The 17,147-nt window shown below is 36.2% G+C and overlaps 1 long non-coding RNA gene across 1 annotated transcript in view; it reads left to right on the top strand.

Moving 5' to 3' along the window:
• The window catches only part of LOC135447440 (uncharacterized), a 44,972-nt gene extending 28,865 nt beyond the window's left edge, over window positions 1-16,107 (top strand). The window contains exon 5 of the long non-coding RNA XR_010440121.1: window positions 16,044-16,107. This is a non-coding gene — a long non-coding RNA (uncharacterized LOC135447440). The remainder of the gene's footprint in view (window positions 1-16,043) is intronic.
• Window positions 16,108-17,147: the final 1,040 nt, after the last annotated feature.

The following is a 17,147-nucleotide window of genomic DNA, read 5'->3' as shown; positions in this document are numbered from 1 at the left end:
TTTCAAAGGAATATGAGTAAGATTATCTGCAGTGATCGAGACATATGTTAAAAACTGGAAAGGGCTAGCAAGTAAAGAAAAATTATGCTTTGACACACAAAACTAAAACGTAAATAATTACTCTTCTGATGAAACAGCCTACAATGTAAAAAGTGTGCTTTCCTCAGTTTCATTTAACATCAGTTAAATAAATCTGCAAGGCTCACACTTTCATCAGATCATTTTATGCTGATCTATCAGTTTTGTAAGGAGCTGTACTCCAGTGGGTAAAGGAAATGTTCTACTCAGTCAGTGCTAATAATTGTTCATCCTGACAGAGCATTAATGGAAAGTTTTCTGTTCCAATTTACAAATATATATTTGAAAAAAACAGTTTGGCACAGAAACTCTTGAAACAAAACAGCTGGTTTGAATTTTGGGTAGCAGCTGAAGTTTCATACCATGGGTTAGTTTTGCTTACTACATTGACCAATTTAATTGTGTGCAAACTACATTTCATTTAATTCATTATTGAAGTGATCACTGTCAAATGGGTTAGAGCTTTGAGTAACGCTTCAAAGTGAGAGCAGTGTGTGGTAGCTTTGATCAAGCTTTTTCCAACCAATTAGTTTTTGGGGAAAATCAAAAAAGAACAAAACTTAGGAGCAATGTCACACAATTTCATTGAAGTTTTCCTGTTGCTTTGTGGCTCTTATCTTTCTTTTTTCCTCTGGGTTTTGCCTCATGTGGAGCTGACTTTTAGGGACAGAGTATGTGCTGATATAGTGTATTCCTGATTCTGATAGTGACTTCTGCTTCACCTCTCTTTTTGTGCTGATATGCATATTTTGGTTGTCTGTAGCCCACAGATTTCAGACTGAGAATGAACCTTGAATAAATAGCAATGACACAGCCTTTTTAAAGCAGCTCTCATTTATTGGGCTGGTCTATCCTAATCGCCCAATCCACCTCTTCTGGTTTCCCCAGTCCCTTGCTTACAGAGTTGAAACTTCAGAGAACTGCAGAAGTGACTGCCCACAGCACCTTTTCCTCCTTCAAGCCACTTGTAGCCTTCGAATTTACACAGAGGAGAGAAAAAGGAGAATGCCTTAGCAGCTGTCAGCGAGTCACTCATAGATACTGGAGTTATTTCATCATTTTGACAACGTGCAGGATATTACTCAAAATTAATGTTCTTCCTAGGTGATTAAAGGAGCAAAAGCTGTGCTCAATTAGTAAAGCAAGAGAAAATCAGCAGGCAAGATTTTTCTCTAGTTTATTTTCCCCTCCAAAATATGGGAGGTGTTGATTTTATACCCACCTACAAAAACAAAAATCAACTTAACAATATATATATAAAAAATATAGTCCTTAGGTAAATTTACTCAGATTGGGACATTTCAAACTGAATGTTCAGTCTGCCTTTGAAAGAAGGAGATTTTTTTGGGAGGAAGAAACAGTTGAAGACAGTAAAAGAGTAAATAGGTGGAAATCTTTCTGATAAAGGTCAGAGTGCAGAATGGCTGGTGGAGCTGTGCTCTGCAGGTTTGACAGCTCTATGTTGAGTTGAACACATTGAATTGTTGGGTAAAAAGGAAAAGTAAATGACCTTATGGAATTATTAATGTGATGTATTTAAGGGCAGTTGATACTTGGTGGTGATTACGTTATGAACACAATCACTGCATTTTTCAAGGAAGGAAATGTAAATTTTATGATTAATTTAATTTCAGCATTTTTCAGATATGACATGATAATGACTTATAAAAGCTGGAGTGCAATTTCAATTAGGGATGTGTAGGTGGTAGGAAATTTGCGTATTAAAATAACAATTCTTTATATTATTTTGAACTCCATTAGACAGTATGCTCAATTTTCTCACCATCATGAGGCATTTGTCTTTTATCAACCTTTCCTTCTATGTGCTATTGTAGCTTTATTTGCAAGGTGTTTTATTGTATATTATATAAGGGAAATTGATGGTATAAGCCTATTTCTAAAAGTGCAACAAAAACCTTGTAGAAAGCCTTATTTGTTGTGAATAAGCACACTTGGAATGAATTCCTCTGACTTGTTTTCCATTCTAGTTGCTAAAAACCTCTGTGGTATTGCTGAGATAAAACAGCATAAGTGCTTTGTTTTGAAGGAATACAGTAGCTGGATAGCAAATTATAAGCAAACAAAAATAAAAGTTCTAGTGGTGAAGAAAGAAGTCTCAAAATTTCTTAAGACATCAGCCAGTTCTTCTGTGAGAGGAATGGCATTATCAAAGACTTGTTTTACACTTGATTTTTATCATAGCTGAAGGGGCCTGCTCCACAGAAGCACACAGCAGGAAGGCCTCACTAAATATTTCCATTTTTTTGAGCAGAAAGCTGAATTTATTATGTTTTTATTCCAATTTGAAAACTTCTTTTGAGCTGTTCTACACATGTGGCTCAACTTTATATATAGCTTTATGTAAATTGTAGAGCCATTGTACGATGCTTGCTGTGCAGTGGAGCTCTAGACATTGCATAATCTTGGTTTAAAAATGAGAATTAAAGCCTGAACTCCAATCCTTTAGCTCACTGAGCCCAGCTTTGCAGGAAAAGGGTGAATTAAATGCTTTAGAAAGAATCATCTGTGCTGATATTGTAGTGGAAGACACTATGAAAAGTAAAGGTCAGGGACAGTGAGGAAATGTCTCAAGCTTAACAAAGCAAAGCAATGTAAGCAGCAGGCAAGTAAAGCATGCACCAGCAGTCCAGGGGAAGTGTAATGATAAAAAGAAGTCTTTATCAGCAGAGGTTTCCAGACCCTGCATTGTCTGGGACAGGCTCAGGATCAAAAGATAAACTGGGCAGTACAGAGATGAAGCAGGCAGTTCTGTAATGCTGTGATGCAGAGTCACATATCCCTTAGCATCCCTAAACTAGGGATGGTCTAATGTCACATAGCTGCCTCTTGAACAGGTATCCTGGTTTTGCTGAGGAATTCTTAATTTCTTCTCAGGAAATGGAACTCTGCTAGCTTTTCAGCTCAACTCCCTTGTTTTATGCCTCTTTTCTGCTTTCAGGAATAAAAATTTTAGAGTAGTCTCTTAGTAAAAAGACCCTCGTGTACATGAAAGTTTGGAAGTTAATGAGTCATTTGTGCTTCAGCTCTCACATACTGTCGTAGTAAGATGAATACATGGGAATTTTAGCAAATTATTTTTACTATGATATATTGTCATAGTAAGAAAAACCCACTGGAATTGTACCAATTCTTGTTTTGAGAAGACATTGTCATACTCTTAGAGAAACTCAGAGTCTTTAAATTGCATCCAATCACAGATGCCTTTCTCACCCTGAAATACTTTTCATGCTGATTTCAAAACATTACATTAACTCTGTGTATTTTTTACATGAAATAAAATTTAACTTAAATGAGAGCTGTGGTGAAGGCATTCGTTCATATTACATCATCAGCCCCACCAACCTTATGCAGTAAAATTTGGTTGGAATACATATGGTCACCAAAACCTTGAGTATATAGGGAAAAAATCTGGTGGTGAATCAAATCTGGTGGTGAATTTTACATAGCATGTGGAGTGTTCCTGTAGACTGTGGGTGACATGGGGGAAAAGAAACCTTAATGACAACTGAAAACCAACCCAAAAACAAAGCACAGCTTTGTTGATGTAGTTAGGTAGTAGTACAGGAAATTTAGAAACAAATGTAAAGAAAACAAGAGATCAAGAAAGCTAAAATTATTTCAAGAGTGAATAAGATTTTTCTTTACATTTTTAACTTGGAATTCTTTCAGCTAACTAGGATGTAGAGTGCAGAAAGCTGAACACTCATTTGTGTTCTATGGTTTTTATAATGCTTATGACAAAAGGAGGATAAGAAGTGTTAAACAGCATTTGAGACTGACTAAACACAAAGTGAAGCTGAGGAATTGATGACTGCAACCCCCATTTATAGTGAGTATAATATAATAAAATTATTATATAAACCTATTGTGTTGCTAAATAAAAAAAGAAAAAAAGAAAAGAAAAATAAGTCTATATTAGGCTGCTAAAATCCTTGTTTTCCTTTGCTTGTCATTTCTTGTATTTACTCTTCTAGATTAAAGAGTTAATTTCTTATTTGCAATCCTGTGGATTAAGGAGTTAAACATGAATGGTTTAAGAAGGGTTAGTAAGCATGCTGGGTGCAATTTACACTTTTCAAATGGAACTCAAGGATTAGATAGACCCTGTGCCATATTTTTTAAAGAAGAATGAACTAGTAACTGCTTGCTGAAAAATTTCCAGTCCCTAAAAAGTCCCTTATCTTCCATGAGATTTTTCCTGTATCTGAAGCAATGTGACTAGACTTGTTTGGCTCACTTCCTTCCCCCTCTCTAACGAGAATATGCAGAAGATGAAGAAAACTCAGGGAGATATCATAACTTTTTAGCCTGACAGATATAACTTTAGTATCAAAGATACACTTCCAGTATAAATACTTGATTGCTAGCCAGACAAGGGACAGCAACATTCAGATCCAGAGTCTCAGTTCACACTGTTCTCATTGAATAAAAACAGCAGACAGCAGACAACTAGAGGTGTCCAAAGGTATTTCTGTAAAAAAAAAAGGCCAAGGAAGGGCAGAGATAAAAATACTCTACAGATGAGTGGCGGAATTGGCTTTATACTAAAAATATATATGATGTGTAGGATAGAAATAAAAGTAGCCTTTAGTCATGGAAATATCTCTGCAAAATATATTTTTAAGGAATTACATTCATAAGGAATAATCTGCCTTCTGTCTCTTAGCATTGCATGAAGCAAGAAATCATCCTACTCTGTCAGAATTATGCTTTCTAAATTATATTGTGTAGTACTCTCCAAATTATGTTGTGCCCTGCTTGCATTTCTTTTAGGTTGTGTAAGCTTTTGATAAATACAGAACACTGAAGGATTTATGGGACAAGTCCTGCTTGTCAGGTTTTTTTTTTTTTTGTATCCTGATGACTTTTCTGAAGAGTCTTTCCTAGCAAACAGCAAAACCTCATCTGGACACTAAGTTCTGCCATTCAGAAGTGATGGCAAACTGGGTATTTACAAGAATTGGATAATTTAGCTCAGTTCATATGCACGTAAAGAAAACTTGTTCTTCATGGCCTTTTGTTTCTCATTTTTCTTTGAAGTCCATTTGATATGCTGGTGATGCTCAAACAATTCTTACCTTGAATATAAAACTATTGTGGCATTAGAATATTTTTCTTGAAATAAAGCTGAAAAGATTGTGGCCTTGTATAAAACATTATCATATCATATTTTAAACTTATTATTTTATCTGTCTGTATATAAGCATTTATTTCAACCATCATTCTAAGATAAAGCTTGTTAAAAATAGGTGAGATTTTGTTTAAAACCTGTTTAAAGTGGTCATGGAGTTCTAGTTTGGTGACTCAGGCTCCATACATGATGTTGGAGGTGGTTCCTTGTTGGATGGTTTTGTGCTATTTCTGGTTCTGCAACACATTTTATGGACACCACTTTTGGTTTTTATTTGGCTTCAGCAGCAGAATCGGAATTCACAAAACTAAAATTTAAACATACCATTTCTTTATTACGGAAACCATAGTTTTTAGCTGAATGCGATCTGAATACTAAATGTCATCATGAATCATTGCAAGCTACAGTCCAATTTCTTCAGATTGCTAAAGAAAACATGTATAGTGTTTAAATGGACAGGCAAATATTCCTCCTGGGGCAGATTAAGGTAATAAAATGAAAACTACAGCCTAGCTTTCTGCTGGTATTGATAAACAGGTTATATTTCCCAATCTCTATTATTCCAATATTTACTCACTAAACAAAATATTTATGTCCCTGGTTCTCTTATTTTTAAAGCAATAGCAGTTGCAGCACAGCTGTTCTCTGGTGAGGGCAGTGTGTGTTCTGTTGACAAGAGAAATCTGTTGCTGTAGGAGATGAAATAAAATGATGCAGACATGGGAGTTTCCAAATAAAAAGGAGAATGTTTAATTTCTGACTCCAACATTTATAGATTTCCAAAAGTGACAGTGGATTGGAGGGTGACAGTGCCACCTCTCCAATGACACTGGACAAACCAACAGTCTATCAAATTTATCTTCCTCCATAAAAGAATGCAAAAAAAAAATTATTTACATAAAGTACATGAGAAAATTCGTTACAAGAATGTAAACATCCAAAAACTTTATAAAAATAAGAACAACAGAAATCTATGCATTAGTTTGCATGTCCCTTCATTGTCAAAACTGATGTATTTGGAACTTTGGATCCTTGCTTGTTTCATCTTTTGATATTTTAGCAGGATGAAACCACAGACCCATTACTCCTGTTCCACCAGAACCTGGGAATTGGAACACTTAAGGCATTCCTTCCCTGGATGCACATCCAATGGACACACCTCCAAATGCTCTGGCACCATCTTTAGGCTGGAACACATCACAATTTCCATTCTATTTAAACAATCACTTTTTTGTTTTATTCTTTTGTGCTTCATGATTGATCCTGGATGAATTTTATCATCCTGTTTATTTCCTGTGCTTCGCTGAGTGGTGCAGTTGTCAATATGATATTTTATGAAAAATCCCTTGGCCAGGATTTTTCTCCTGAGAAGCTGAGAGGCCTCAGAAAATAAATGAAAACAATAATTATCTGATGGCTTTGGAATGTGGTCTGGAGATTTCTTACCAACAGGTGCATCTTTGATTGGTTCAGTGTGAATTGTTTTTAATTAATGACCAATCCCAGTCCAGCTGTGTCAGACTCTCTGGTCAGTCATGGGTTTTTATTATTCATTCTTCTCCAGCCTTCTGATGTCTCCTTTCTCTTTCTTCAGTATAGTTTTAGTTAATCACTATAATATGTAATATATAATGTATAATATGTAATGTAATATATAATATAGAATTTAATATGTAATATAGACTGCAATATGTAATATACTGTATAATGTATAATACATAATAATATGAGCCTTCTGAAAACTTGGAGTCAAATTCTCATCTCTCACCTCGTCCTGGGGACCCTCAGAACACCACAACAGTGCAGGCCTACATTATCCACAAGAGGATAATAACTCTGATTAAAAATGACTGCAGGCACCAGGAGACCTGTGAGTGAGCACCAAGGAAGCTGTAAACATTTCTCTGTGTAATTGCATTGCACTTGGAAAGACTGTGTCTGTAGGCACAAGTGGTGCTGATATTATCAATGTGCAGCAGCCTCTGCCTTCCCAGCCCAGTCAGGAGGTCAGAGTGAACCTTAATAGCAATAGTGCTTCTCACTTGCTGCCTTCTTTGTGCCTGTGATTATTCAAACATGCACATGAATGCTTAGGTGCTCTAACAAGCCCAGTGTTCTGCACTTAAAAAAAAAAAAATAATTATTTGGTTCAGAGGAGGATAATACAGGTCTTCTTGTCGTATTCTGACCTGGCTTTAGTAAAGGAGATGCACCTTACTAAGATTGTACTTAATGTAATTTAAATTATTTAGCGTTAAAGTTTCTGTCAAAAGTTAAAAACGTGCTGAGAGATTGTTAGTTTGGCTCATTTTATAGGGAAGAGGGATGGAATGCCTTTCTCTTACCTGGAATTTCTCTATATTTGTGGCATGGGTAGGAAATATAAAGTTGGGCTATGGACTTGTTGCTCAGGAATTTCTGAGAAATGTTTATTATGAAATGTTAGAACTTTCCTGAGATTTTTGTACTGCTGGGTTGGAATTTGGAAATGGAACAAGTTTGGTGGTAGTTATCCCTAATACCATTCTGATTAGAATCTCATATTTGTTTAGAATGTCATATTTGCCCAAATTTGTTTAAGGTAAAAATAATCTAGAATATTTTTTTTGTCAGCAGTGAGCACCAAAACTTTTCAGGTAAAGGACGTTGCAGAAGTGTGCATTAAAAAAAATCCATTGAGATTTTATTTGTAATCACCTTCCTAAGTAAATTACAATTTTTTTTATTACCTTCACAGACTTCAAATTTTATGCAGTTGCCTCCAAAATGAAGGAAATGTTTCTGTTGTATATAAAGACTGGGGTGAACTATTTACAGAAAATGACTGTTGTATTTGGTAAAGGATTTCTATTTGACAAGTGGGAAGAATTGCTTTGTAACTGAGCTGCTGCCCTAGGGAAAAGAGAATGCAAACAAAAGACATTTATGCACTCCTCAGTGCATGCATCAGCCTTGTTGTGGAATGAAATTCTGCACTTTAAACAAGATGACTCTGGAGGAAAGAGCAAAAAGAGATGCATTTTGAGCAACAACACCTTGTAGCCAGGAGCTGTCAGGGTCTGTATCCTCTGTAAATTGACAGAGTAGGCAGGTCCTGTAAAGTGCATTTATCAGCATGGTGTACATTGCAGAGAGATTTGTGAGGTGAAGTTGTGTTTGAAAGCATTAGAGGGACAGATTTTCCTGCAAGGGTTATGTAAGTAATCCCACAAAAAGGAGAAGGATGACATGGCTGTGGGGAAGGATGAAATGAGGACCAGGATGTGGTTTGAGTCCTGCTGTTTAGAAAGAAACCTGCACTCATGTACTAGGGCTTTGTTCATCTTTTAATTTAAGGGTGGAGATCAGGTTTTTGATCTGTAAAAATGTAGTTCTTTGATACTGAATGCATCATCAGAGCACAATGTGTTTGCTTGTCCTAAGGAACTGTTGTGCTCAGTACTTTTAGCACACAGCAGTTCTCAGATTGTGGCTGTGGCTTCCCTGGGGAGGCTCAGCTCTCCACCAAGTGAGATCCAAGCAGATGTCAGCAGCATGACTCCTTTATTGTTTTTCTTGAGATGCACGGTAAGTATAACCTTGTAATGAGTATTTAATCAGGAATAAAGAATAAGAATCCTGAAGAGTTCTAATATTTATAACTTTATGTATCTGCAAAACTTGGCCTTAATCTTTTCTTCAATTTTCATGTTCTAGAGAACCTGCCTAAGTCATTATCTAAGTCACCAACCTAAGGTCACTGGAGTTTTTATCCCATGTTTCTGCTCAATATTTACAGTTCTCTAAAGCTTTTCTAGTGTTATATTGAATGCTTGTATGGCCTCATTTCTGTCAGAAGTGGATGCTGTCCTCAGACCTGAACTGCCTTTGGACCCTACATTTCCCTCTAAGGAAAACCTTGAATATTCCTTCCATAGAAACTTTTGGAAACTTTGCCACAACCTCCCCTCTGAGACAATTTGTGAGAGCAGCTGTGTAGGTTTTTTTTGGAAAATTGCTACCCTGGGTGGCCAGTGTAAAGGAAATAATTTGTTTTCCTTTCTTGAAAATTTTGTAAGTCATCCCTCTCCCCCTAGGGAGGAGTTGGCATAAGAAAATGGGAAAAATGACAGGCTGGTTACTCAGAAATCTGAAAATGAAATATTGCTGTCTTTACAGTAAGATTTGGTGAAAGAATTGTAGTGTCAGCAAAAGGAAGAACACAAAAAAGGGCTGCAGGTGGAGAGGCTGCTTGCTGCTGAGTGCCAGTGTTTTAGGGAGCTTCAAACAGAGTTTTGGACTGTGCATGACAGAGAATTGCACAAAAATTGTAGGATGTGTGGGTGATAACATTCTCAGGAATAAATTCTTTTGACTCAGACCTCAGAAACAATCTGTTGTTCTGATAAAGAGTGAGATGTGGCGTTTACATTGGCATCTGATGATGACGAAGCAGCATTACAACCCTCAGGTAAAACTGAAAGCTCAAATGATTGTCAGAGTCAGCAAACTGCTACTGAAGCAGTGCTGTGTGCTGCTACCAAAATGGCAAATTCTGGACATGAATTGGATGATAGTAAATCCCAGTCTGAACTGATTTTGTGGTGGAATGTTGAAAGTCAGTGTGTGCTTCTCAGGAAGAAAAGAGTTAAAATCACCAGAGCCCAGGTTATTTGGCAAAATATTTATGACTCATGGCAATATTTTTGGCTCACAAGTGAGAAATAGAAATCTGCTAATCTTAACCCTAAAGGAAACCCAGTCATAGTGCTGGATATTTGCTACAAAACAAAATTTCTGAAGTTATAGAATAGAGTTATGATGAGTTATAGAATAGAATTTCTGAATTCAGACCTACTAATAGCTGCAGAATTAAGTACTGCAAACCTAATATTAGAATTCCTGATACCAGCCCACATTGCTTCAACAGTAGAGGGATGGTCTTAAACTTCCCTTCTAATTCTCTTATTTGGCCTGTTTATTACAAGAAATTGGATAGCAATCCTTTTCTCTTAAATGCTGCTGAGCTAAGTTTTGTGGAACTGGTATTTAAAATTAGGAGAGCTTTCTACTCATGGATGGCTACCCTAGTTGTAAAAAAACTGTCTTTTATGATTCCATGCCAGAAACCTGACAGGGCTGAATTAGCCCTTACCTGCATGGTGGGGAAAGGGCAATACACTTCTAATTAAATACTGCAGGAATTTGATGTTGTGCTTGCCTCAAACCAGAGGAAAGCCCCCTGGAAAAAATTAGGGGAAGTAACAGCAGTGGGGAATGCATTTAGTAACGTGAAAAAATTTGGGACACCACCTGAGAAATGCCAAGCCCAAGCTGTTAAACAATTTGAATCACTAAAGCATCATTTGTCAGGGAAGCTGGTGGTGTTGGCTTTTTCCAGGAATGCCAGCACCTCTATCACTGAGGATCAAAGGAATGAGTTCCAAGTGGGGAAGTCACCAACAGATTTACAAGGAAAAACTCTTAGAAAACAGCCAGAAAGATCAGATAATCATTTTTCCCTTAAGCTGTTTTAAGCTTGTGGTTACTGTTGTGTTGTAAGAAAGAACAAAATCAGCACTCTGAATTTTCCCTATTCTTTCATAGGAACTGCTAAGAGAAACTGAGGGAAATTTAAACTGCCCCCTTAATTGATTGTATTATCAGTTATAAATATTTGTGATTTGTTTCTGTGTTCATTGAGAGGAACTTTTTGGGAGACCAAATATTAGTAGAATTATATGAGACAAATCATTTTATATATCATTAATTTGTTCTTTTCTATTACATTAAATATTTTATTAATATTGTTTGAGAAAAGGTTTTACTTTTGTGGCCACATACTTTGTGTTTTACTTCTATGGACACATACTTTTGTTTCAGTGAACTGATAATTAGAAAATCCAAGCAAATATAAGCTGGGAGCTGGTAAAAGAATCCATCATTGAAATGTGCATTTATTGTCTTCTGTTGAGCAATGTGATATTCTTCTAGTGCCTCCTTCAAATCTAAGAATAATACTGGACTTTTAACAGTATTAGTACATCCATTGCATGGGGTATGGCTTATACGTGTCCCTGAAATTTGGAGCATGGAGAAGGTTTATGTACAATAATGAGGTGAATTTTTGAACTTGTACATTGCATTGCAATTTGAAGTGGCTTTGGCTGGCAGTAATGAAGAGATCTGCAGCTGATTTCCACTGCCTCAACCAAGCCACCGTGATTATTATGTGTGCACACTGACTGTGAGCTGGAAATCATGGTTTCAGTTTATGAAAGCATTGTAGAACTCTTACTGTTTAAAGAACTTTATTTTGTAGGCCCAACTTATAATTTTATGTTTTTATGCAGCAAAAGACCCATAAACAACTTTTATGATCTAGCCACAGTAGGAAAGAAAGCCATGGTTGTATCTGTGTGGGATATGGAGGCATTGAGGTTTTGCTAAAGGATGGTTATTATGGTTTTTGAACAGTAATTACTTGAACTAGCCTATTTGATTATGCTAATGAATTTGTGCTTTGATATTAGGGATGTTAAAATTCTTTAGCTCTCTGTGGAAGTGACATAAAATAATTCTGATCCCTTTTAATGACTATGACTTCGTCAAGGTATTGTGTTCCCTAGGAATTAGAGCTATTAACCTCAAAGAGAAAACAGTGCAGAGTAATTTTTGCTGCAACCAGTCATGGGTTTTAGTGCTCAGGAGAGGAGAATGGGGATAGCTATCATTGTTTTTAGACAGAACTGCAAAATGCCTGATATGATTCATCTTTCACCAGTTAAAAAAAGATTGGTTATAAAAGGGAAAAGAAAACAGGGAAATAAAAACTAAATAATAATATCTGCTTGGGAAAGGTAGTTTATTTATTTTTTTCTTTGAACTGAGGTAAAACAACAAAATGCAGAGTCTGTTTAGTTAATATAAATGGATTTCAGATTTCTTATGCAACCTCAAAAGCAGAGAACAAAAAGTTATTAAAATTTTTAGAAGATAAATCCTGCAGTTTAATTCTAGTATGCCTAGCCTTTGTACTAGGATTTTAATATCTTTTTACTCTGGGCAAATGAATGTACACAACTGTCATTCCTGCTTTTTTGGTGCAAGTTTTGTGTTTTGGTTGACTCAATGGTGAACTTCTGTCCACAAAAAAATAGGACAGTTAAAAAAGGCTACAAAAATCCAAGGTGTCATTGTATCAAAACTTACTGCAGGCTTCTGAATGCCATTAGTTTTTTTGCCATAACTGGATTACTAAGCATGTGTTTAATTTAAAAAGCAAAATCATCTCAATTTAAAGGGTCCAATCTAATTTCCTTTTACTCACACAGGGAATGCAGTTGAAGTTGAAGAAGGGTGTGGAAATCTACACCTTCTTGCTGAAAGGTAAGATCTATTCAACAGTACTCTTCATGGGCTTTGTAGCACTACCTTAATTCAGTATTTTTCTGTGATATTTTGCCTTATTTTGAAATGTAACCTCTTTGAAACAAGCCCAAATCTAACCAACAAAACAATAAAAAGGACACAAAAACCAGGAGGCTAACGTTTGAATTCTAAAATGTGCTTTTGAGATCTAAATATGCCTTTGCCCATAAAAGTGAATATATTTAATACTTGGAAATTGCAGTGAGACAGCCTTTCTTTCAGTAGTACCTACTTAAAGATGGTGCTTGAGGGTATAATTACTAAATTAAAAATACTACTCGCACTTCTGTGGTCTGGAAATTAAGCTGGAATTTTTCTAAGGGGCAAATTTCATGGTGAACACACCTCTGGTTTTGCTTGGTTAGAATAACTCTCCTTGTGAATTATTTCACACTTCTTAACAGTGCTTTCGTAGGTTTCCTTCATGGCAACACGTGGAAATGCAAAGCAGTTTTGTTTGTTTTCTTGCAGACCTTTAAATAAATCAGGTGCCCTTTTAAGCCCATGGTTTTTCAAGTTGTGTTTAATCTTTATGTAATTGAGTCCAGGACAAGCTCCAAGCGAAATGCTGGAAATCCTAAAGTGAAGGATTTAAAGTATCACTGAAACCCTTCCACACTGCCCAGGCCCAAGATAGATCCTGCTTGAGAGATCAGATACTAATCAAAAAGAGTAGATTTTGGAAAAGGGCTCAGCTTTTCAGGGTTTTAGCACTCCCAGGTTGTGGGTAGCTCGCTGCCCATCACAACATTTGGAAGAATCCCCATGGAAGACTCAACAGTTCAGCAATCCCTAATTTCAAAAGGACATCATCAAGAAGCAATCTAAAAAGGTGTCCAGACTACAAATGCCACAGAGGGGATGGCTAGGACTTTATAGCTTGTGGGGTTTTAGCATTTTAGAAATTGACTTTTTATTGCCTATAGTATTTGTTTGATGATCAGTCAACAGTTAAGCAGAAATTCTGTTGTGTTTTTTAATTCAATTCTGGTTCTGTGGGCAGCAAATATTTAAGACTCCCTAGTGAGTTAAAAACTGGAGGCAAAATAGTACTCTTCCTGTGTTTGTATGTAAATCTGTCTGTGCTGAGGAAATTTATCAAAACAGTGGCTGGTGGAGACACAAACTGAAGTCTCAGGAAAGGCATTCTGAATCTAGAACACAGCTTGTTTTGGAATGACTTTAAATTTTTCAGTCTGTTTAGTCCCACAATAAAAATATGTTCATCCTTCATTCCTTCATGCCCCTCGCCAGTTCCTGGCCTAAAGAGATTCAAAATTTTTTTTCCATTGTTTATTCAACTGTTTGCATAGGGATAAATTTCAAAATAAGAAGAACTCAATTAGGGCGAGGGAAAAAAAAAGTATATTTGTGATTTGCCAAAAGATGAATGTTCTTTTTTGGCATTAAATTTCAGCTGCTGGAATCTCTGTGGCCTTGTATGGATTACATGGGTGAGAACTGAAGGCATCATTTGGCACTTAATTGGACTGTGTGTTTGGGAGCAGATTTCCTGTAAAGCACTAAGCATGCTTTAACTCTGCTTTCACTGAGACATCTTTGGGATTGTTAGGAAGAATAACAAGGATGTCTGAAAGTAGGTTTCTTAATTTTGGCGTGCAACTGAGGCAGCATTAAATGGCAAAGCAATTTAAAAGTGCTTGCTGCTGTGAAGAGGAAAGTTTTCTTTTCAGTTTTAAGTATTTTGATATGTACGTGTTTGTTCTCAGAAGTGCAGTAGAGCTTTAATTGCTTTGAATAAAAATACCTGAAACCAAAGTTTGCTCTCAGTGCAGCTGAGTTTAAACACAGTGGAAGGACCAGGTTTATAAATCTTAAGTAACTTCCTTTCTCTGGAAGTTTCGTTAGGTTTGTTTTTTTATTTTTGTGGGGTTTTTTTGTTTGGTTTTTTTTTGGGAGGGGTTTTGGGATTTTTGTTTGCTTGGTTTGCTATGGAAAATAGATCTGAATAAACCAAGAATGATGTGCAGGCTGTGAGGTGTAAGTAAATGTGTCATAGTGGTGTAGGTAGACCTGATCTAGTCCCAGTGAAATAAGAAATGAATTCCATTGCGGTTGTTGCAGAAGCGAGAATATCCCAGCACTGAAATTTGGGGTAAATTATCTGATCATTTTCTCTTCCTCTGACACCAAAATATAACTCCAGCTCCCTGATGAATGCTGCAGTCTGGAGCCATATGTGATTCTACTCCTTTGCCGACTTGTTTTTGGGTTTTGCTGCCTATTTTTCACTCTTGAGAGGGAAATTTCTGAGAAAGATAAAATAAAATTGTAGATTTAGACCAAAAAAAATTAAGCATGTTTACTATGAGAAAAAGTCTGTCTCAGAAAATCAGTATTGAACTTTTAGAATGTTTTATTTAAAGAAAGTTAATTTTCTTAGATAAAGTCAGAGGATTTTAGTTTGAGCTTTATTTACATTATTGCTCTTCTGTTGAGAAATAAGGAAATTTCCAAGCCATGTGAATTACCCAGCTATAAAAATTGCTGAGATTTGTTCATTTCTCAGAACATTAAAAAATTGAAAGTAACATCCAGCGTGGAGGTGAACAATAGCAAACTTGTTTTGATTTTATTTTTTTGTGGGTTTTATTTATTTTAATCTATAATGTTCTGTGCAAAACTTGAAATATATGGACATTTAGATTTTTTTAATGAAGAAAAGCTCCATTGAAAATATAGAAACATTGATACAATACAGCTTTGAACATTTTTATATTTTTCTTCTGAAAACTGAAATTTGCATTGGAGGAGAAAATTCTGTCAAAAGAATAAAAAAATTATGAATACAGATGAGACAATATTATGGGAGATGGGTGTAATGTAAAAAAAAATTGAAGGGATCCCAGAGGTAACAATTTTAGAATTTTATAGAAGATAACAAATTGCTGTTCTCTCCTCCTCCCCCTTATAAAAAAAAGAGAAAAACAGCTACTTTTATGAAGTAAAAAAAAAGCAGCTTCTTTTATTTTCCTTTCTTAATTATTTAAACTAGGCTGGGGCTTTGTTACAGTAGGTTCTTCTAAATTTTGATATTTGAGAGGATAAATCTTGCAATATTTCTAAGTTTTTTGTGGATACTGTCATGAAAAGATTTTCTTTTATAAACATTTGCAAAATATTTTTGCTAATGTAAAATGGACTTCTGCATTGTAACTGTCTCAGGAATGGCATCCTGAATCTGTCGAAGTAGTGCTTGGGCTGGGATACACAGTGGGTTACAAAGTGAAAGTCCATAAATTCATGATGTGATTGTCCAGATTGCTCCTGGCACTGGCAATTGAAGGGGTCTCTTTGCCTGTGCCTCAACAAAAGAATGGCTTAAGGCAATCACGAGCATTTTCTTGCTTTTAGCTAAATGAAGCTGTTTCATTACTTTCAGCTGATGCGTGTGGGCCCGTGCAATCAGGAGGAAATAATGTGAAGGGGCTGAGCTGTAAAAAAAGGTACAATTTTTTGTCTTTTTACAGGAGAAAAAGCAGGAAAGAGTCCAGTGGTTTCTTTAAAAAAGGTCTTGTTGCTTATGTTTCATTAGAGTATTAAAAAGTGTCAACAATTCATTTAGTTGGAAATTGCTTCACCTGTGTGAGAAGAAAGAGACAGGGAAGAATCAAGAACTTTGGGAATTCTGGCATTTTATTTGTTGTCACATAATATTTGGTTTTTTCTAGTCCTGTAAAAGTTTTCTACCTGCTTGGGCAACAGTTTTACATCCCTCTCCCATGCTTGCTTTGAGACTACTCTACATCACAGTGCCAATATGAAGTGATCTGAAAGAGGGCAGAAGTTATCCTAGCACAACTGATGCAATGGGTGATTATTTTTCAGATGAGGAATAGATTCTTCTCTTCCTTTGCCAATACATTAAGCTTTGGTACTGCCAGAAAGAAGAGCAACCAAAAAATGCGCGCTGGTAGAAAATTTTTCCAAAAGTATTTAGAAATATTTAGGTCTAAAAATATTTCTGAAAGGTTTCATCAGTTTTTTTTTTTTCCCTGCTATTTTATTCTGAACGTTTTTGAGTAATTTAGGGATAGCAATGCACTAAAGCATTTGAGGAAAAACAAGGTTTGAGCCATTGGCATTCCAGCCTCATTGGAGGACTGATCTATTTTCAGTGACAACAGCTGAGGGGAAGATGACAAAAACATCTGCAGCACCACCAGATTTTAATCTTCCCATTCAGAGTTCTGAAATCATCCTACAGATGTCTGCACCTCATTACATGGCTGCTGGGGGATTGTTTCATCTGGTACCCTTTTGCAGCCCTGGTGTACCTTTAATAAGCAATCTGGCATTAGGCTGTTTGTGCCACTGGAAAGCAGAGAATTGTGATATATCAATGATACTGTTAATTACACTGCTGTGCCAGGCATCATTAAAGCTCATCATGCTGAAAGGCATTTCTGGAGGATTCACTTTTCCTTAAGTGAATCAGCACTGAAGGACTCCAGGAAACTGTTTCAGGTCTCTTTTTCCTGGCAGT

Source organism: Zonotrichia leucophrys, chromosome 4 (assembly GCF_028769735.1).
Source record: "Zonotrichia leucophrys gambelii isolate GWCS_2022_RI chromosome 4, RI_Zleu_2.0, whole genome shotgun sequence".
NCBI lineage: Eukaryota > Metazoa > Chordata > Aves > Passeriformes > Passerellidae > Zonotrichia > Zonotrichia leucophrys.
This window is presented reverse-complemented; position numbering and strand designations above follow the sequence as displayed.